The following is a 23,546-nucleotide window of genomic DNA, read 5'->3' on the forward strand; positions in this document are numbered from 1 at the left end:
AATTGTTCTAGTTATATGCCAATTGTGTTCACTATTTGCGTAATTATGTGCGACGTTTTATTATTTACTTTAAGTAATCAATATGATAAAATACATTAGGCTCCTATTAAAACAAATATATTAACCAAAAATTAAACAGAAATAAAAGACAAGAATTATCTATCAATTTTACTACTTAATTATTTTGCGGTACAAAAGGTCCGTGCGTGTCTAATTATGCAACTATTTCAGGCAATTAAGTATGTAACTTTTGCACACGACTAATGAAGGGTTAATATTATGGAATGTAAGACGAAAATATTCGATATCTGTTGTAAGTTCTTAAACGTTTTCATCAACAGGACTCGAAGAAGAATCGTGACATCATTTAATGGATTGCACTTACGAATTTACACTCTAATTATTTACTTTGATTAATTTTCTGTCTAACGAAGAAATAAGTTGGCTTAATTTAAATATAGAAGCAGGAGCTTTATTTGATTTGAAACGACTGTATCTCTGTTATGTGAGGTGCGGAAAATTTGGGTGATGTGCCCAAAACTGCACAGAATGTGTACTCATATTTGACATAATTAATTCCTTTGGTCATCATTGTATGCGTTCGTGCAATTGATATACAATCCTTTCCCCAGTGGTTATATATCCGTTATCTGAAGTGCACAAAACTCAAGAAGGCGTACACGAAACAACAGAAGCCTCGCTCTAAATATTGGCATATTGTATATTTTTTCAATTTTGTGGATGGGTGAATTCAGGTCTGACATAGAGTTGAAAAGAAATAAATATCAAACTTTTTGGTTTCTTGAAGTGCACAAATTCAATATATGGTGCACAACATGTGCACAAAACTTTGTTATAAGTTTTGTTGGAATCGGTTTTTGATGAATTCCAAGTTAAAGGACTTTCTAATTTTGTCCCTAATGAGTGTAATAATGAACAATGTGTTGAGGAGTCCATATCTGAAGAAAGTGATTCACATTGTGGAAGTAATTTTGACGATTTTGAATTAGAATGAGAATTATAAAATGATAATGTTGTTGAACAATGAGGTAAGACATAGAATAAGGACTCTCAAAGAGATTTAAAAAAAAATAATCTTTACCATATAGTACACCAAGCTTTCTGTTTGACTACATACAAGGAAAATGTTGATACAAAAGCCAATTGCTTCTATTTATTCATTTCTGACCATATTGTTTTATATTATTTGCAAAGAAACAGAGATGCATTCCCGATGTACGGCACGTACAACAAACACAAAAATAAAACTGATTAATAGAATCTCGTCAATCCAGTTGAAATTATACCTTTAATAGTTTACTTACAGCAACAGGATCTGTGCGTAATCACAAATACCCGTACGTTTTTGATGGTATTAAAGCAGAGTTGAGAATGTAGTTTCCACCTTTAATTATCGATTACTGCCCAGGTACAAATTATATCAAGAAGCAAGATTAATTCGTTTTGATGAAACAATCTCGCTCTCAAAGAGCAGAGAAAAATACCTGAAACAACACTTAAATTTCCGTTTATTACGATCCTTTTCTTTTCACGTAAATTATGATTAATTTGAAGTTGTAATGTTTAAGAAAACCCTTCTTTCTTATTTTCTTTCACTATCGCCACTAATATAATGACTAGCGTGTACGCCCTTGATGCACTGAGTCCGGGTTCAATTCTCGGTGGAAATCCTTGAAATTTGAACACATTCGTATTGCAGTGATTCGAATTTCACTTTAAACTATAGGTCCAGGTCTCCTATGGTCTTATTGTTGAAAAGGAGCAGTAAATCCCCAATGCACCGCACTATGTTTTACTAATATTTTCGTGTATATTTATTTATTTATTTGTGAACAACAACACAACCGGCATTGCCCAATTATAATGTTGGTGCATTACGAAATAAACTTACAATAATTTTCTTGAACATATTATAGTTCATATTACAGATATCAATATCTTTGTGTTCGATACATCATTTGTAATAAGTTAATCGTATTCTCCAGATTGGTGATTTCATTAATACGTTGGTCCTTGACTTTTTGGAATAGAATAGGCCAGAGTTTTCAACACGAATTTTATGTGTCGGGACATGAAACTTTAGGATCGATATAAGATCTGCACAATTAAACTCATTTTGTACTATTTTACGAAGGAAGATTAGATCTATTACATTTCACCTTTGTTCTAGTGTAGGGATAGTCGTCTATTAATGTAAGATAGTTTTCATACCATGGATAGAGTTGAATTGAGTTGATTTTAGTTTAGCGTCCCTTTCAGCAGCGAGGCGATATGAGACGTGGACCTACTGATTAGCGTGGAATCCGAATCATATTCCAGTACTCGTGTATACTAAGTATTTGATAAATGTGGATTGGACTTTTTCCAGTTGGTTTCAGTATTGTTGTTGCGATGGGTTTCAGATCACAGCAGCATATTCCAGTTTTGAGTTGAGTTGAATTGATTTTGAGTTTAACCTCCCTTTCAGCAGCGAGGCTATATGAGACGTGGACCTACTGATTAACGTGGGCTCCGAAACACATGATATTCCAGTTTTGATCGGACATAAGAGTAATACATTTTTGTTAGTGTGGTAATATTGTTAAACTTCATTCCCGTTCTAATTATGAATCTATATTTTAAGAGATTCGTTAACTATGTACATTATATGACCATTAAATGTTAGTTTCGTATCAAACGTAACCTCGAGGACTTTCACTGAATTTAATCTGTTTCATACCATCTGATAAAATGAATAATTAAACTCTATTTGATTTTTGTTTCTAGTAAATGATAGAATACTACATTGGTTTATGTTTGTAGTACGTTTATTAAGAGAACACCAGTTTGCAATATTTTCTAAGTAATTTTCTAAGTTGAGACAGTCACAGATGGTCTCTATCCTTGCATATATTTTGAGGTCATCCGCAAAGAGCAATTTGTCTCTTAATAATATGTGATCAGGGAAAAATGAATAAAAGAAATAATAACGAACCTACGTTGGAGCCCTGTGGAATTCCAGAGTGCGCATATAGTCTATGTAGATAACGTTTTGTTTACGATTGTTTAAATATGAGAAGAACTTGATCATGGGAGGAGAGAAATTATAGTTGTTTAGCTTATGTAATAATATTTATGATTAGTTGTTGTTGATTTGTGTGGAGTAAACCATGTTCTTATGATGATATTACTGGTTGTATGTGGTAAATTATCCGTCTGTATAAAATTTGTTCGAATAACTTTGCAAAAGTAGATAAAATTCATATGGGACGGTAGTTGATTATTTCATTTTTATTATTGGTCTTTGGTATTGGGCAAGCTATAGATGATTCCATTTATCTGAAAAAAACTCATATTTTCAGAGAGAGATTGAATATGATCCATAGTGGATAAGTTTCTTCTGAAAGTAATAATTTTCTTTTCGGTTGATTGCTGTGTTCCTCGACTATAAATAAAATTCATTATTTTATTTTAGTCCTTCTGTTGGTTTTTCTTAAAAAATTAATTATATGGATGGTATATATCGTATTCGGCCGATGAAACTCGTATGATCTCGAAACAATTGCGAATAGTGGTAGACCTTCATACACTTAATACGCATGTGGAATATTATGGTGTATAACTCTCTAGTTCTTACGATATTTGGCTTCAAACATGGCGCTTGCAATTTTTGAACTCTGGGTTTAGTGGCTAATAAATTGAGAACTAAAGGGCTCATAGCGTACCGTTGGCAACACTCTTATCACGTCGAAGGTCTATGTCTCAGCTGTAAGAGTTATGTAGCTTATAAGGGAACGTAAGGCTGTGCATGTGGTGAGTGGATATAACTACGTGTTATTCAGTCAAAAGTAAAAAAAAGACCTAAAATACAGCAGGGAAATGAAAACACCATAACAATATGCTCCAAAGATACACAGATTAAGCTTGAGATGGTAAGTGGGAGCAGTGCAGAACAATGTTTTCAGAAAATTTGTTACAATCTCTTTCCACAGAATCAAGGAACCACTTTGTGTAAATCATAACAATACAAGATAAGCCATCGTGCTTACTATATTGCAGTTCCTGCGGGACATCGACTAAAATTGACGTTCTGACGCTCTATGACGCCTTTCACACGTTTGGAAGAAAGTGATAAATATGGAAGGATATTACATTAAAGAAATCTAACAGGTGTTTTTCTGTACATAATACTAGGTACGAGTTATAACATCCTTGCCATAACTTTTTCTATCCTATGATATGTGTCATATGTTTGTTAAGATCTACAAAGATTTCAAACTTAATCAAGTAAGGATCTCTAGTTCCCGAATTAGTTGCTATCAAACTTCGGACTTGAACGTTACAAATCTTTTAAGGGAATTAAATGCAGTGTGAATTAGGGTATAATAAAGATGTATTAAAAATCAAGACAGATTTTTTCCCATTAGGAACTTATTGGTTTCAAAATTTTATATGAAATTGCAGATATTGTTTATCTCACTGTGTTCAATTAGCTGTTGCTATTAATCAATACGTAAGAGCCGCTACGTTCTAACCAGAAAAAATACTTTCCTTGCATTCAAAACCTAAAAAAAACATGCAAAATTGCTAACAACTGTGCAGCCGATCCTGCGATAAATTTGGTTCATAAACAATACCAATGAAATGTGTTAAGATAATTATCATGACGCTAACAGTGGACAACATCTCTGAATAACTAAACCGAATAACCGTGTTTTGCATTGACAATCAATTAGTTAACCTAAGAACTAATTATGAATTCTTATTTAGATTCGTTGCTTTTGTGCTAGATTTAAGTACAGGTACATCCAAGGAATTAAAACCCTCATCGTGAAGTTTTTTCTGAATGTCGTTCGTTTGTGAAATATATGTGTGGAATGAAACGTCCGATATGTAACAAACAATAACACCAAATTCACTAACATTAAGACTCTTTTCTACGGTATATAAAGCTTGAACAATTGAAAAAATCAAACATAAACTAGTTTCTGCTTACACAGTGTTATGAAATAATTTACTATATTTTCTTTTTCTGGTCTGTGTTTCTATCAAATGGCGCATGGCTGAGGCTTCAAAAAATATAAAACAACAACAGTATCATATTGTGCTAAATTTTGTTTCTGAGACTTTACAGATCACGCCTGAGAAGACATTTCTATCAATTGAATCAGTGAGAGGAAAACAAAAACATTGGAAAACGATCTTATTCTGGAAAACGAAAAACAAAACCATTCAAGAGAAATACAATTACTTATACAAATCTTTGTATGAGAGATTTCTAACGTTATGTTAACACTTTTCGTTTCCCAAAATAGTAGTATCGTAATCATATTGGATATTTTATTATACAAAAATTATTACTACGGGATGTTCTCCTTTATTTTTGGAATATTCTGCTTTTCCATTCATTGATTCAATTACGCGTTTATCGTACGGGTTTAAGATATTTAGCGTAACGTTCCACAGTTATGTCTCTTAGGCTAAGACATAGTTTAACAAACTCTGATCCTCGAGGTCTTTGTTATGAATGTTAGTCTAAGAAAATGAGATACAAACTTCAAGCGGATTGCGAAATCACACACTAGTGAAGAAGCTCAAACAATATTCGGAAGTTATAGCAGCAGTTTCAGATAAATTGACCAGTACTTATGAGATAAAAGCTGGAGGTGAAAGTATGTGACAATAAATGAAATATGAACATTTCAGATGACGCATAAAGTGGTGTGCTTTCGTTCCCAACCCAGGTCACTTTGCCATCATATATCGTGGGGGCAGTCGAAATTTATTAAGTATTATTAAGTAGTAAGGAATGCAATTCTTAACATCATTAAAAATCCCAGTTTGTAAAAGATGGTCCCACGAAATGTGTGTCATGAAAAATTGAGAAAAATATGTTTGTGGCCATTCTTTTACAAAGTAAAACTGGAATCAAAATTTGGACGCCTTAAGACACACTAATCCAGTATGTTTGAACTTTTTCTTATAAAAATGGTATTTTTAACTTTATTTATATTCGGTTTGCTTCTCCGAATATTTCGTTTTATTAGCCCTATTTTTATTGTTGGATGGATGCTCGAACACTTCGTTTGCTCCTTTCCTTATCAGTGGGTCTGACGCCATCAACAATTGCAATCGGTGCGGGTTAAATTTGAAATGTTTTCGCAGAATTTTCCACACTGTTGTCTATTTCAAGTTCAATTCTTTATTTGCACTAACTTTCATTTTCGTGGTCTTCCAGCGAAAGTCGCACGCACTCGATCAACTGTTCTCCTCATCAACTTCTGATCGGCCACTTGATTTCTTTTTGCAGATAGTCCCGCTTTCTTTAAATTGTCTGTAGCATTTCAAGATTGAGTGCCCGCTTGGTAGATCTAACCTGAACTTCTTTAAAATCCTTAGTACAAACTGTTTTACATGAAATTCGCTGCTGTCACGTCTTTGTTTCCTGCCAACTTTATTTAATAGCGCCAAGGAACAGTACGCGTACCTAAACATCAACAATGCGAGCCACTAAAACTTTTGAGTTTATTTTCCATGTTGCATGTCATTGCATGTCGTTGTGAATATATCAGTTAATTTACAAGTGATCATCGAAGTAGTAGTAGTTACAAACTATAGATATACTATAATTATAATTTGAGTAGAATTATGGTATTTTTGAAAATATCTTCATCCGCATAAAAATGAAAATGAAATGAAATCTTTGAGTTTTACGTCCCACGGTTATGCCGGTTAGGCTAAAGGAGACGGTGATAATGAGAGATGAGTGAAATGGTGGAATGAAGAAAGTGGGAGGAAACGGGAGAACCCCGAGAAAACCCACGAGCACGGTGTTTGTCCACCACAAAGTTCACTTGGCGGGGGCTGGGATCGAACCCGGGACCCCAAGCACCAGAGGTGAACGCTCTACCAATGAGCCACCGCGCCCCCCCCCCGCATAAAAATAGATAAACATTTCCACGGTATAGTAAATAATAGCGTTATGAATATTTAAACGAAATATTAGAGATTTTATGTTGTTTAGTGTCGGTAATGACACTTAATTTTGTTTTATTGCCTGTTCAATGTACATTTTAATTTATTTTCCGCGCCAATTAGTCTGCTAACATTTAGTGCATATGTGTCTTTGGCTACTGATTAACTTAAACATCCAGAAAGCTCCTCAACTATGATATAATAGTTCGCATTGTAAGTAAATTCATTCTCAATTATGCAAATAATTGGTAAATTCCAAAACCAAATGTATTTGTCTTAATCTTCATTGGTTTAAATTGAAGATTTCAATTAAGTTCCGACTCCAAACTACCAAAAAACTCTTCCCTAATCTCACCCGACGTTTTAAACTTTTTGTGAATCTTATCTTAAAGAAAATGAAGAGTATCAGAAATATAGAAAGTGAGAAAGATCATCACAGGTATTCTGCCATTATTGGAAGATTCAACTGAGAAGCTTCCATGTTCCACGGTCTTCCACTAACATCTTCGTCTTCACGTACGATTGTTCTGTTTTGATATCGTCCACTAAGTCTAGTCTCCTTCGCCCCCTTCCCTTCTTTCCAGCCACTATACCCTCTAGTATGCCCCTCGTGATGCAGATACTTCTTATCCAATTTCCCAACCAGTATCTCTTCCTGTTCTTAATAACATCTAAAACTGTTCTTTTCTCTCCTACCATATCTAACACTCATTCAGTTTCCGCTCTACATAGCTAATTCGCTCCATTCCTCTCCACGCCCACATTTCGCAAGCTTTCAGTCGCTTCGTATCATTTTTGGGTAATTTCCGTGTCTCTGATCCATACAGTACAATACGTCACACGAAGCATTTTATGAATCTTTTTCTCTACTCTTTGTTCAAGGTCTTACAAAATAGTATTTTTTCTTCCTAAAGACTTCGTTCACCATTCCTATCCTTTCTTTTATTTCAAGTTCACATTTCATGTCAGCCTAATAATAGTACGCCAGTATCGGAAATTAGTCGACTGTTCTATTTTATCCCAGAATTTGCAAAATGCTAATACAGAAATTAACAACTATTCCCAAACCTTTTCATTATAAGCATAAAATTTGGGTGTGCAGTTTATGTCCGATTGTTTAGTACTCAAATGTATACCTTACTCAAAAGATCGTAAAACCAATTATGAAGTTAGTGTTAGTTGATGTAATGGAATTTTGTGGATATTCTCCATTAATTTTTTTAAATATTTCATTATCTTCATTATATTTAGGTTATTTATTAAACTTCGTAAACAATAAGATAAATTCAAAATAGAACATTCATATTTTTCTTTAAATCTTGTACTTTTCATATGAGTATTAGGATTCTGATAAAAATAAATAATACTTAAAGCAGGTTTTGCTTATTCCTACTGTATTCAGAACATAATTAACTTAAGATATCAACGACACTGTTCATAACTGATTACATTTTATAAACAATTAAATTTTTCGAATTCTATTGCTGTTGCATTAATATCCTATGATCCATTACGCACAAATAACGCTCGGTCAAGTATGTAAATTAAGCAGCAATTTATGATCTTTCGAATATCCAAAAACTGCCTCGAGATTGCTTCTCAAAGTAATTAATTCAAGACACGTGCTTAAGCAGGATCTTAATTTACGTTCAAGATATAATTAGACCTTCTTATATATTAATGAAGAAGAAGAAGAGCCACATTAACATATACATTTTTTCCGGTTACCAAGCTTAAATCAGTTTACAATTTTCCCATGACTTTTGGTATTGAACTAATAGTAAATACTTTCAGTATTACAATGTGTACAAAGTGTTTCAAAGATATTGCTTAAATTCCTGAAGGAAACTATGTGAATCCGGCATTTCTAGCATATTTCTGCACTTAGTTTATGACACGAACATACACCGATTAAAAGCCCAGATGTTAACAGGAGTCTTGCTTACAATCTAAAAAGAGGAAGAACTATAATAAATCTTTTCTGTATGCGTATAAGAAATATGACTTATCTTATTTTAAGACAATAGACATAAAAACGGTTGAACGTGTTATATATTAAATTCAATCCAAGTCGAAAGCCATATATTGAATGACTAAGTATTAATTTTACGTCTTTTCCAACACGGTATGTAACTATCTTCTCCATTGCGTGTAAGACGAACGATGTATTGCTGTACAAGTATATGCGACATTTTTCACCAGAAGATCTATTCACCACTTAAGTCTTTGCAAGGTAAGACATCGATATTTTTTATTTATTATTTTAATGTTTACAAATTGCAATTATTATGAAAAAGGGCTATTACTAAGTTATCCTTTAAAACCTTTAAACATAGCACAGTTATGGTCTTTAGGACAAACAAAATGAATTATTAATGAAAATAAATAAATATAAAAGGAATAGTTATTTGAAAAGAATCATGGAAGCTAAAGAACCACCAGATAACACATAATTGTAATTTTCTTCATTGAAAGCTCCTATTTGCTGGCATCGAACCTATGATTTCTAGCATAAGAGATAAGTACTGTATTAGTGTTGGTTATGTTTCTAAGGTACGTATTGAATGTAAATAGAATAATATATTTCTATACATATAAAAACATCATTGGTCTGGCAAAATAAATAAACTCACTGCTAGTAGCAGAAATAGAAACATGTTTTTAATGATGATTCTCAATTAGTATGAAATATATTGATATAATATTACCCAATGTCAGAGCTTCAAATTCTGCTCCATTTCACTGAAAACTGCTCAAAAGTTTTCGAACATCCCAGATTTTTGTAAGCATTTACTGTGATTCTCCTATTTTGGCCCGAACACTTTACCCCTTTGCATCATATGTACTTCCGGCTAAAACATAGAATTTGACGACAGTGGAATTAAGGTCTGAAAGGTGCTGCAGATGATATGTCTATTTATAATTCTTAAAATTGAAAACGAAAAGGCAATTTTATATAGGCCTATTATTTGATTTGATATATATAGTGTATATAAGGTATCGTTTTATATAAGGTTTGTTGACACCCGTGTATCTTCGAATCGACTGCCAATATGAGAAAATGGAGAAACATGTCCATCATTATTTTAAGGGGTTTGGATTTTGAACTATAAAAGTTCCACCCCAGACACCCCCATATAGGGTTACGTGGGGTGAACTTGAAAAGTTTAAATGGCAAAGGGGATCGAGTAATATATCCTTGCAAAGGACTCGACAAGAGAAATATTTCGCCGAAAGTTTCAACTCCCTATGTTGACCCCATCCAAAATGGCGGGAGTTCACATGTCGTGTCCATAAAGTTTGTTGTCACCCCATGTATCTTCTAAACAACTATAATACGATAAAATGCAAAAACACGACCCATCGTACCCCTATCTGGGAAGTGTCTGGGGTAGCCATGGGCAGTGGGAATATGCCTGGTGGGAAGGAAAATAAAAAAATGTGAATATTCCCGGGTTTTTTCCCTGGCATATAAATTCCCGGGAAAGAATTTATTTTCATTTCTTTATTTTGTCTTCCAAATTATAAGAACCGTACGACTAATTACATTATTCTCATTTATTATGATTTACTTCTGCGCTTTAAATAATTTGGAGGTTAAAAAAATAAAATTCGTTGACTACTTTATACAACTAATCATATGATTTATTAGTTGAATTTCCATTTGCACTAAAAGGTAGCAAAATACTAATTTACAAATGATGAAAAGGAACCTGTTTGTAAAGTAATGTAGAAATCATGTAGAAATAGAGATGAAGTACAATTAATACACCCCGAACCATCGTTAGTAATAAACGTCGGTCTGTCTCCTGTCTCTGACTCAAATTTCTGAAGAGGTACTCGCACTTCTCTCACATGTGAATTAACGCATGAAGCTTCGAAAAATTATAACAAAGGTTATGTGCGGCAATGTTACTAAAGATAAGTCAGTATCTTGCAAATATTTTGAACATAAATATGTATGCGCAAATGTTGATAAATTGGTGAGACATATATCTTTTGGCAGATACCCAATGTAATTTGCTTATAACATTTAAAAATTTAATACGTTTATAATATCGTACTAGAGTGAAGTTTAGAAAATTCATTTACTTATGAATATAAACTGTTTATCGGTGTAAAAATATGTGGACATACTATATCATTTTTTCCACATATTGGCCTTCGTAAACATATTGTAAGTAAATATACGTTTATGGGTACTCTCTAAATATAATAACATTTTAATGAAGTAACATAGTAGGCCCTACCGTTCAGAGTATACATTTTAAAGAATCCTCTGGAGACAACTGAAATAATATACTGTGATAAAAAAACAAAATTAACTTTGAAATCATAAAATAGTAATAGAATGCAATATTCTCTGTGATTGTACATAAATTCCCGGGAAGATTCCCGGAAAGATTCCCATTTTGGGAATCTTCCCGGAAATTTACCCATCACTAGTCTCTGGTGGATCTTTTATAACTCAAAATTCAAGCCCCTTAAAATAATGATAGACTTGTTTTCGCGTTTTCTCATATTCGCAGTCGTTTCCCAGATACACGGGGTGGCAACGGACTTTATGGAAACGAAATATGAATAACTGCCATTTTGGATGAGATCAACATAGGGACTTGAAACTTTCGAAAAAATTTTCTCTTGTCGAAACCTTTCCAACGATGTGTTACTCGACCTCTTTTGCTATTTAAAATTTTCAAGTTGACCCCACGGGCTCCCACGGACCTTTCATAGCTCAAAACTCACGCCCCTTGAAATAATGATGGACGTGTTTTTGCGTTTTGTCATATTCTCAGTCATTTCGACGATACACGGGGTGGCAATGGACTTTATGGACACCCTGTATATAAGGTGAGGCAGGATATTAGTCTTGTTTGAAAGTGTAGAGGATCAATGCAGAGACAGAAATTTGAAAGGGGAAGTAGTTTTATAAATTTTGCAGTTGTCTATATCCTATAGATATGCTGGCTTAAAACAGCTAAAAACGCCATTCTCTGAATAATGTTTACGACGGTCAATATACATCTTGTTCTGCTCAATTGTCGCTCAGTTTAAGCGTATATTTAATGCTTGTCATTACTATTTCAACGACATGGATATTAATGATATATGTTTCTATGGTTACCAATACTCTATTGAATGCAGATATCTCTAGTTCTTTTCAAAAAAATTATTTAATCTGTCTATCCTTTCCACCTTCCTATGGTGTGTGTCTTTTTTTCTTTTCGACATATCATTTTGTATAATTATACTTAATTAGTTATTTCCTGTCTCTTGGTATCCAGTGAAGGATCAGTTTTGCCTGACGATAAATATCTCTTGTTGCAAATGTCTAACCCACTGCCAGGTAAACCCCTTGTCTCATTATACACAAACACCTGGAATCAAACCAGATAATATGCGCGTTAGCCGTTCAGCAACGAAAGAGCTGCAGTAAAAGGGTAAAGAATGAAAACAATCTGTAGTAAACGTTAGCTTATATATCTGTCTTTTTGGTTACGATAAACATTAATGACTTTAACCTAAATCTAGACGTTGTTGGGAATTTTGCAATTATTTTAATGATATTTAGTCAGTCATATTGTAAGTAGTAATGGTACCGGTAACAAGTAATGGAAGCTAAAAGATTATTCATGAAAAGCTAATAACAGTTTTTTCAGTCTCTTTAGCTACTACTCAAAGCAACAAGGTTTAATCGAAACAAATGTTATCAGGCATAGCTTAAACGTTATGAGTTATGGAATGCTGTAGTAAGATCGTAAACTTTAATGAGATTGAAATTAAGATGATTCTCCGAGAAAACTGATAGGCAACGTGTCATCTTGATGAGTGAAGAAGCAAGCAGCAGACAAAACAAGTTGTGATTTTTTTTTTTTTTTTTTTTGTTTTTACTTCCGCGAGTTGGGTTTATACTTAAGTGAGTTTTATTTAAGCCTTCACTGATTAGTTTCAAAATCGATTTTACGGTCAATATATATATTTATTTTCAAGTACCTGGGTAGTTATCTAATGCAAAAATCATCGTACAGAATAGTGTACGTGTTGCAATGTTATGTGCTTCGTAGAGAATCTTCCGTATTGCTAGAAGAGTTCCACTCAATTCGTAAAGCTACACTAACACGTAAGTTGCTAATTCCTTTGAAGAATTTTAAAGTGGTTTTACGTCTAACGCCGAATCTATAAGAGTCGTGGAACTGCAACTTAGCGTAGAATCCAAGTCATATAGTACAGTGCAATTAGGTTTGAACCCGGACATTCAAAAAAACAAGCCGACTTTTCTAAAATGATCATAACACTCTATTCAGTAACTCAGACAAAGTCCCAAAAAATCCCGCGTCGGATTTAGTCACTATGGCCGCCATATTAGATATCCTATTTCCAACGCCAAACGTTTTCGTGGAAACCACTTTAACTGACTATAATGCAGGTGATAAATACAGCAGAGATATAAACTATACCTAATTGAAAAGATGTAAGTTATTCTTATTGAATGAAAATTGAGGAAATTTTCACTTTCCTTAGAGGGAAATAGGGCAAATTTCACATACTTTCTCAGGAGAGAAGTGAAAAATATTGTTTCTTGGTCTTTATTACAATATTGTAGGGAGAAGAAACAAACACTGTGTGCAAATTGTTGGCCTAATATTTCCCAGTAAAACGTTAAAAATGCACAATATTAACACCTTCTAAAGTTGAGATTTTAAACATAGATTAATGTAATGCGTTAAATTCCCTCTTATCCAAATATCGTAGAATTTTCACCTGTGCATCCATAAGTTTTGAGTGAAGTTATCAATGGATAGGCATTTGAATAGTCTTCAATATCTCTTACAAACTTCGATGTTGGCTGTTTTTGGGATGTGAAAAATTCCAAAATTTGAAGGATTTTTGAAAAAAAATACTGCATTCTTAGGAAGCCAGATTAATCGGAGGAATTTGACGTGTATACAAAATTGTTTTTAAAAAGTCATACTTAGCAACGTATAAAAATTCGTAATGTATGAGCTAGGGAAAGGCCTAAAAAGTAATTCTTTATTATGTTAAGGTTTTAAACTTAGATAATTTTGATTTTAAAGTAACTTGGTTTGCTTGAATCTATTCCAGACGAGGATGCTTGGCATCTTGGAATGTCGCTTCTTCGATATCCTTTACGGAAACTAGCAAATCTCCATCCACTTCCACTTCATCTTCTATGTTTCTGTAGGTACATCCATGCCATGCCCAGCATATAACCATGATTGAGCATTTTAACATACCTTTCCGTCATTCAGAACTTCCTTTATAGTCGTCGGTGCAAGAACAAGAGATAAGATGAAATAAGTCTTCAGGAGCAGCGGACTTCGAAGTTCGTATGGGACGTAGCGTAAATTGTCCATGTTAACACCTCGCCATTGCTGAGCTTGATAAAACACTTGAAGTGATTTCTCACGAGCGGCTCGTGTTGTAAAAGGAAGTACAGCTAAGTTAAACTGCAAATTTATAGGCTGTTTGGCAATTGTCTTCTCATATAGTTGGTGACATAAAATATATCCAAGTTCCGGATATCTTTTGACCCATACGGTGACAGAAAGAAAGATTCACCAGCTTAAGCCATAGCTTCAGCTGACACTCGAGAATTATTGAAAATACTTAGTTTCTCTCTTGGTTCCTTATTGCTCTAACATTTTGTATGCAGAGATTTTACCTTTTCGATAAATTGACGAAACTGAATCGCATGCTGTGAAGTAGTGTACAATTAGAAGAAAGTCCTTCATATCACCTATAACATCTTGAGTAGTTTCAATATGGTGAATCTTGTCTGGGCAAGTCTTTGTTCCTGGCATTATCATTTTCAAAGATGTGTCTGGTGAAGCAAGGGCAACTAGAAGAACTAATAAATCTTTGCCTTCACCAATGACTTTCTTGCCTCTGCAGAGCTCTGTAATAACCGTGGTTGCAATCAGCATATCAACATCTGCTTTGGCCTGGAGTACCTTGCATCATGATTTCTGAAGATGCTTAGTCCAAAGATGGCTGAATCTCATTTTGATGCTGTGATTTAGGAGAAATTCAGTCTGCCCTACAGTAATAGTAATAGTATCTTCTAATTCTATATCTTTCCTGCACGTCGCAGGTGCTCCTCGTCTTTTGTCCTTATACCTTCGTTATTTCCATAAAAATGACGAGAGATTTTTTTCTGTAATGTGTAACAACGTATGCGGTAAATTCCTGACATATTTCTTTGAACGTGGCTGGACGCTGCCGTACAACACGTTGCGAGAGATGCCTACCTTCAACTATGCAGGATACACCCTGTTTTCTCGGTCGAAGTTCAGGACAAAACGGATATTGTTGATAATTTTCCTCTTTAGACCTCCTTCATCAAATAAGGAGGGAGGACATGCAAATAGCACATATTTGAAGATCTAAGACAGATGTGTTTCAGAGTTAACTATGCATACCATGCAGTGCAGAAGCTAGTTTGGGTATACACAGATTGCTTCATTACGCACAGTTACTAATCTTGTTAGGCTGCCCAAAGACTTCACACTTGACTTGCGTTTCAGATATATTTCACTGAACTACTTTCCCTCAATCTTCTTCATCACAGCAAGTCTAACTTCTAATAATGCTATATTACAATTTACAGTTTCATCAGTTAGCAAACTAGTAGATATTGTTGTAAGTTGGGATGGTCTCTAGAATGGTTTATGTTCTCGAAACTAGTTGATGAAACAGAGACATCTTCGGAATCACGAGTTTGACGAGACTCTCGCAAGTCAAAATGTTGTTCGGCGGAGTCGGAGATAACATCACTGGATTTCTCCATGGCTTCCACTTCTTGAATATGCAGGCATGGAATGAACCCATGTAATAATAGTTCAAACAAAATTCCTCGTCCCCCGGTGAGACTACCACTATTTTCCATAGCTCTCATCAAAGCTTGTTCAATTGTCAGGTCACTCCAAATTATGCACCATAACTTCTAACTTTGTCTGACATTGAAGTAGCTTTGTTTCACGAACTTCGGGATTTCTAGATTCTAATTTTACAGGATCATTAGCTGAATTGATGAGAATAGTGATGTAGTGTTCTGCCTGAATGCAGGTCTTTGACCCGAGGTCATAGGGCAAAGTAAATTCATGGTGGTTTGCAATTGCCTCCCATAGAATGGTGATGACTAAGTGGATGAATAACTATACGCTCTTTAAAAATTTAATCAATAGTACACTAGAAAAAGTCTCAACCTGGGAATTGGATTTACTTTCTAAGGAAGAATTAACCAATGCCTTAAGATACATGTTAATTCCTTTCGACTATTCCTATATGTAACGGTTATATTATTCCCCGTTCTTCCTTTCTCCAAAGAAGCCACTATTTAGATTTGTAGAGGTTATTGAATTCTCTGCAAATATCCACCGACTAATACCTTCACTCAAAACTTGTGGATGCAGAGATGAAAATCTTACAATATGGACCAAGAGAGAATTTAATGCATTGTATGAATTTCAAAATCCCAGCTTTTAGAAGATATTAATATTAGGGTGTAGCCAATAATGTAATTAGGGTATAGCCAATAATTCTTCACAAATTTTATGTCTCTTCTCCCTACAATGTTGTAATAAAAATAAAAAAACTCAATGTTTCATGTAATTTCCTCCATGTTCACTCTGGAATTATTCACTTCTGTTTCAAGAAATTGTGTAGAATTTCGCTTTTTTTTCCTTTCGGGAAAATGTTAATTAAAAAAACAATTTTCATACAATAAGAACGACTGATTAAATATCTTTTCAACGAGGTATGGTTCATATATCTGCTGTGCTTACAGCCTGTATTATAGTCAGTTAAAGTGAATGCTAGGTCTCCACGCAAACTTTTGGCGTTAGAAATAGGCTACCCAATATGGCGGCAATAGTGATCAAACTGAGGCGGGATTTTTTTTTTTTTTTTGTTTGTTTTTCTCTGAGTTACTGAATAGAGTATGACGATCACTTTAAAGAAGGTTTAGGAGTGTTTTTTGTTTCTTTTCAATACAATGTTGTAATAAAAATCATAAAACTCAATTTTTCACTTCTGTTCTGAGTACTTTTGAAGATTTTTTTTTTTCAGGAAAAAGTAAATTTCTTCAATTTTCATACAATAAGAACAACTGGTAAATATCTTTCCAACGATGTATGGTTCATATATCTGCTGTGTATACAACTTGTATTATAGTATGTTAAAGTGAAAGCTACGTCTTCACGAAAACTTTTGCATTTGAAATAGGCTATCCAATATTTCGGCCATAATGGCCTACGTTGTTTGAATTATACTACGTTGTTAATACTTTGTGGGAAATAAAATAAACCTTTTACCGAAATTATTTGCTCTACAGTTTATTTATCGTTATATAAAATACAACAAAGATTTATCAAACAGAAGAAAAATCTCTAATATTGCAGAAGAAAAAAAGCATATTTTAGATCAAACCCACATAATTGAGAGTTATATTTATTCTTCCCACTTTCAACTTAAAACATGCTATGGATATGCGTGTGATTGCGAATACCTACTCTGTCAATAGAGCCCTAGTTATTCCATGGTCACAAGTACTATTTATCTTGCATGAAATTAATTATGGTTATTTCACGGGTTTGCTACCTTAATACGCTATAGGATAACGCATGTGTTTATGAAATATTTTTTCTTATCCAAACGTAGAAAAAGTTTTAAAATTAAATCAAATTACTACATAATATAGATTAACACACACAAGAAGTGTCAACAAACAAATAAGAAAGGGCACGGATGGATAAGTATAGTGAAATGGCCCCAGATGAATCTCGGAACGACAAGTACGTGGTATGTAGGTAGCCCCAAGATACGTTAATCCCTCACGTTTCAAACCTCAACTCTGATTGGTTTATGAGAAATGGCGCAAAATCGGAAAAGTGAGATTAATTTATTTCTCAAGAATAGCAGGATCGATTTTGTTCAGACTTGAATGTATGTATCGGTATATACAAGGGCTTTGTCTGAAAAAATTAGTAGTTCCCTCCGACCATTTTCCGCACTCAAAAAACCCGATTCAATATTTTGAGCCCTTTTTGACCTATGATGGTCTGTGAGCACAATGAGGAAAAAATAAATTTTAGATGTCCTTTCACCCTACAATCACATATATTTTTTTTTTCAAAATTTTATCACGGGTTCACCATATTCAGAATTAGCCAAAATCAACCATATCACGCCTACAAGTGAGCAAATGATAAAAGAACAGCTATTGATGAAGCTTTAGCATATTTGCTACGTGAATAAATTAGAAATCACACCTGAAGTGCCAAATTCACTGAGGCCTCATTTGATGGCCTGTAGCGCCCCCATCCCTAGTTTGAGATATAGTGTAACTGTTGATATTTAACAATTTATTGGGAGTGAGCACCCTTATCACTTTAAAACAAATACAAAATAATGAATCTTTGTGATTGTGTGAATTTGAGTAGTAGTAGGGACCCCGTTATGCCCGAATGACTCATCCTCACTCTCTTTTATGACCGGGGTGAAAGGTCAATGACCTGGCCCGGGGTCAATGACCTAGGGGTACCTAGGACCACCCCCTCTAAATTTTGACAGGGGTACCATGGCCCACCCCCTAAATTTTGGCAGGGGTACATAGGACCACCCCCCTTAAATTTTGGAAATTGCCAAATCTAAAAATTTGGTATGGTAGCCTAGGACCATAGTATGTACCTCTATCAGTATTGGGGGTCTATGTCGTTCCCTTTCATGGGTAAAAAATTGCCAAAAATTCAAATTTTGGGGGTTTTTGACCTAATTTATCCTCTTTGATGAGGTGTTATTACCCTATATGGTTATATGGACGTATACAGGGGTCCATTACCTTTCATAAGACATGGGTATATTAATGCACCCCTTGAAAGATTTGGGAGGGGTACCATGGCCCACCCCTTAAATTTTGGAAATTGCCCAATTTAAACATTGGGTATTATAGTACAGGACCCTAATATCTATTATGATAAATTTGGGTGGTCCACCTCATTTCCTTCTAGGGGTACAAAATTGCCAAAAATATAAACGTAAGCAATACGTTATACCACGTGTTTTGTTTTTGGCTCAATTTATCCCCTTTGATGAGGTGTTATTATCCTATTTAGTTATATGGTCATGTATATGGGGTCCATTACCTTTCATAAGATATGGGTACATTTGTGCACCCCTTGAAAAATTTGGGAGGGGTACCTTGGCCCACCCCTTAAATTTTGGAAATTGACCAATTTCAACATTGAGTGTTATAGTACAGGACCCTAATATGTATCATGATAAATTTGGGTGGTCCACCTCATTCCCTTCTAGGGGTACAAAATTGCCAAAATATAAATGTAAGCAATACGTTGTACCACGTGTTTGGTTTTGACCTAATTTATCTCCTTGGATGAGGTCCTATTACCTTATATGATTATATGGTCATGTATAGGGGTCCATTCCTTTCATAAGACATAGGTACATTTGTGCACCCCTTTAAATTTTTGGATGGTCCACCCCCTAAATTTTGGCAGGGGTACATAGGACCACCCCCCTTAAATTTTGGAAATTGCCAAATCTAAAAATTTGGTATGGTAGCCTAGGACCATAGTATGTACCTCTATCAGTATTGGGTGTCTATGTCGTTCCCTTTCATGGGTAAAAAATTGCCAAAAATTCAAATTTCGGGGTTTTTTGACCTAATTTATCCCCTTGGATGAGGTGTTATTATCCTATATAGTTATATGGTCATGTATAGGGGTCCATTACCTTTCATAAGATATGGGTATATTTGTGCACTCCTTTAAAAATTTTGGAGGGGTACTTTGGCCCACCCCTTAAATTTTGGAAATTGACCAATTTAAACATTGGGTGTTATAGCACAGGACCCTAATATGTATCGTGATAAATTTGGGCGGTCCACCTCATTCCCTTCTAGGGGTACAAAATTGCCAAAATATAAACGTAAGCAATACGTTATACCACGTGTTTGGTTTTTGGTCGATTTTATTCCCTTTGATGATGTGTTATTATCCTATATGGTTATATGGTCATGTATAGGGGTCCATTACCTTTCATAAGATATGGGTATATTTGTGCACTCCTTTAAAAATTTGGGAGGGGTACTTTGGCCCACCCCTTAAATTTTGGAAATTGCCCAATTTAAACATTTGGTATTATAGTACCGGATCCTAACATGTATTATAATAAATTTGGATGGTCCACCTCGTTTCCTTCTAGGGGTACAAAATTGTCAAAATATAAACGTAAGCAATACGTTGTACCACGTGTTTGGTCTTTTGGCCCAATTTATCCTCTTGGATGAGGTTTTATTACCTTATATGGTTATATGGTTATGTATAGGGGTCTATTCCCTATCATAAGGCATAGGTACATTTGTGCACTCCTTTAAAAATTTGGGAGGGGTACTTTGGCCCACCCCTTTAATTTTGGAAATTGCCCCTTTTACATGTTTGGTATTATAGTATAGAACCGTAATATATATATATTACAATAAATTTGGGTGGTTCACCACGTTTCCTTTGATGGGTACGAAATTGCCAAATTTTAGTACAACCACGTGTTTGGTTTTGACTCAATTTATCCCCTTGGATGAGGTCCTATTACCTTATATGGTTATATGATCATGTATAGGGGTCCATTCCATATCCCCTTAAATTTTGGAAATTTTCCAATTTAAGCATTCGGTATCATAGTACATGACCTCAACATGTATCATGATAAATTTGGGTGGTCCATCTTGTTCCCTTTCATGGGTAAAAATTACTAAAATATAAACATAAGCAATATGTTGTACCATGCGTTTGGTTTTTGGCCCAATTTCTTCCCTTTGATGGGGTTCTATTACCTTATATGGTTATATGGTCATGTATATGGGTTCATTTCCTATCATAAGACATGGGTACATTGACGCACCCCTTGAAAAATTTGGGAGGGGTATCTTGGCTCATCCACTCGGTTTTAGAAATTGTTTTAATATAAGCATTTGGTATCATAGTACAGGACTTCAATATGTACCACTATAAATTTGGATGGTCCACATCGTTCCCTTTCATGGGTAAAGAACTACCAAAAATCGAATTTCGGAGGTTATTGACACCTATTTAGCACGTTATATGGTTTATTACCTTTATGTTTATGTTCCCTTTTAAATTGGGAATTATCAAATAACAAAATTCGGTAAACGTTTTCTAGGACCCATTGGTGTTCCTCTTATGGCCAAATATTCAAAATTTAAAGGTTATTGACCGGCTTTATTATTGAATAAGTACAGGATTTATTACTTTTTCATAAGACACAGGTGTATTTGTGTACCAATCTTAAATTTTGGGAGGGGGTACATTTCTTATTGTCATATCAATAATTGGTAATTGTTCTTTGGGTAAATCATTGTGATCACGTGATCAGTTATTCACCTATGATGGGATTAGGAGTCCAGGACATTGGTACATTGAAACTTTGTAGGATAATTTGAGAATGCGTCATTGGTATTGATTATTACAGCCAAATATAAACGTAAGCAAGACGTTGTACCACGTGATTGACCTTGATGAGGTAGTGTACAGGGATACATAGCTAACCTTATTGAAACTTATGACTCATAGTCTTAAGGGAATACATGCTACAACACTGGCAAAGTTATTGTTGATGCAATTTGATTGGCTGATCACTATCTTTCGTGCAATCTGATTGGCTGATTACTATCTTTCGTGCAATCTGAATGGTTGATGAGTGTTAAATCTTTGCTGTATTCAGTTTTTAAGTTTTGTTTTACATTTAAAAATCTTGTTTTCGTTCAACATTTTGCACTCAATGATAAATATGATCAAAACCGTTTATTTGTTAATCGAATAGTTAAAAACCGGATAAAGTTTGACGGTTAACCGTGAAACGTAAAATTTTTTTAGTTTGAAATTTTTTTTTGCTTGCAACATTTTGTTTGAAAATTCGTTTCAAATTTGTGTTTGAATTTTTTGTTTTAGAATTTTGTTTGAAATTTGTTTCAAAATATTGTTTGAAAATTTTTTTGTTTGAAATTTTTTGTTTTGAAATTTTTTTGTTTAAAATTTTTTGTTCGAAATTTTTGTTTCAAAATTTTGTTTGAAATTTTTTTTGTTTCAAAATTTTGTTTGAAATTTTTTTTCGTTTGAAATTTTTTGTTTGCAAATTTTTGTTCGAAAATTTTGTTTAAAATTTTTTGTTTAAAATTTTTGTTTGAAATTTTTTGTTTCAAAATTTTGTTTGAAATTTTTTTCGCTTCAAAATTTTGTTTGAATTTTTTTTGGTTTGAAATTTTTTGTTTGAATTTTTTTTCGTTTCAAAATTTTGTTTCAAAGATTTTTGTTTGAAATTTTTGTTTCAAAGTTTGAGTTGACATTTTTAAAAGTTTGTGCACTTATTAGCCCTACAAAGTTTGGATTAAGAATCGTAGTGAAGCTTGAAAATGATAAGAATATAATTTTACCAGCAAGATATTTACCCATGGAACCATCAAAACAAGAAGAACTGTTACGTTTCTTAAATACTGGATCTGTATCTTTATGTTGCAAAGGATTCTTGGGTCGAAGTCATCAATTTGAATTTAGTACACAGCCAGATTCGTCAGCAATTGTGATGAAATCATGAATTCAAACGTTAGCACATCAGACATAGTTGTATGAATTTGGTTGGTCAGCATGACGTCAGCAACTGTGATGAAATCATGAATTAAAACGTCAGCACATTCCTTTCCAATGACGTCAGCTGTAGTTGTATGAATTTGGTTGGTCGGCATGACGTCAGCAACTGTGATGAAATCATGAATTCAAACGTCAGCACATTCCTTACCAATGACGTCAGCAATAACTATAAACCAGCAAATACAGTGTCAACCCACGAAATCATTTGAGCAAGTGCTTTTCAGGAGGAAAGATGTGTACTTCTAACGATAAAGAGTTCATCTTCGCAAGCTATTATCCAATAAATATATTTCAAACAAAACATGTGATGATTGGTATCAGTACTAGAACATTTGAACCTGTGATTCGATTGGGTAAAGCAGAACAATTTGGTGTACAACTGACCTGTGAAGAATGGCAAATATTATGTTCACGAATCGACCAAATGAACGATTATTTTCATGATGAGCTAAATGTGACCATAGTCAAATCATTAGGCTCAAATCATGAAGTGGTGATGCGTACAGTCCTCGAAGAGAAAATGGTGCTGTTACGTAAAAAGAGTACATTCCATGTCCCTCGCAACATGGTGTATCTAACGGAAACAGAATGGAACAAATTTATCAGCGTATTTCAGTGTGTGAAACATGCAGTGGAAGTGTGCAACAAAACTAGTATATTCCTGAAAAAGTACTATTTTGAAAAATGTGTTATGCATATTGTACAACATGTATCTAGATATTGTGATGGTTGTCAACATCGTTCTTGGGTGCATAACTGTATTGATAAACAGTTTATTTGTGATCAAATGGACATTGAGTTTCCACCAATTGATATTGCATTAGACCTTAAAAGACTTCAACTGGAATTAAAATTATATGCTAAAGACAA

The 23,546-nt window shown here is 34.1% G+C and overlaps 1 protein-coding gene across 3 annotated transcripts in view; it reads left to right on the plus strand.

The window, feature by feature from the left end:
- The first annotated feature begins 9,087 nt into the window (after positions 1–9,087).
- The window catches only part of LOC145662060 (uncharacterized), a 62,107-nt gene continuing 47,648 nt past the window's right edge, over positions 9,088–23,546 (plus strand). Inside the window, exon 1 of one of the 3 annotated variants that reach the window (XM_081727392.1) lies at positions 9,088–9,208. The gene's annotated coding sequence lies outside the window, so the exon portion shown is untranslated. Of the gene's footprint in view, positions 9,209–9,413; positions 9,529–12,986; positions 13,097–23,546 lie in introns of those variants that run through there. The other 2 variants (XM_081727393.1, XM_081727394.1) reach the window with 2 other exon arrangements.

This window comes from Thermobia domestica, chromosome 10 (assembly GCF_964235325.1).
Source record: "Thermobia domestica chromosome 10, izTheDome1.hap1.1, whole genome shotgun sequence".
Classification (NCBI taxonomy): domain Eukaryota; kingdom Metazoa; phylum Arthropoda; class Insecta; order Zygentoma; family Lepismatidae; genus Thermobia; species Thermobia domestica.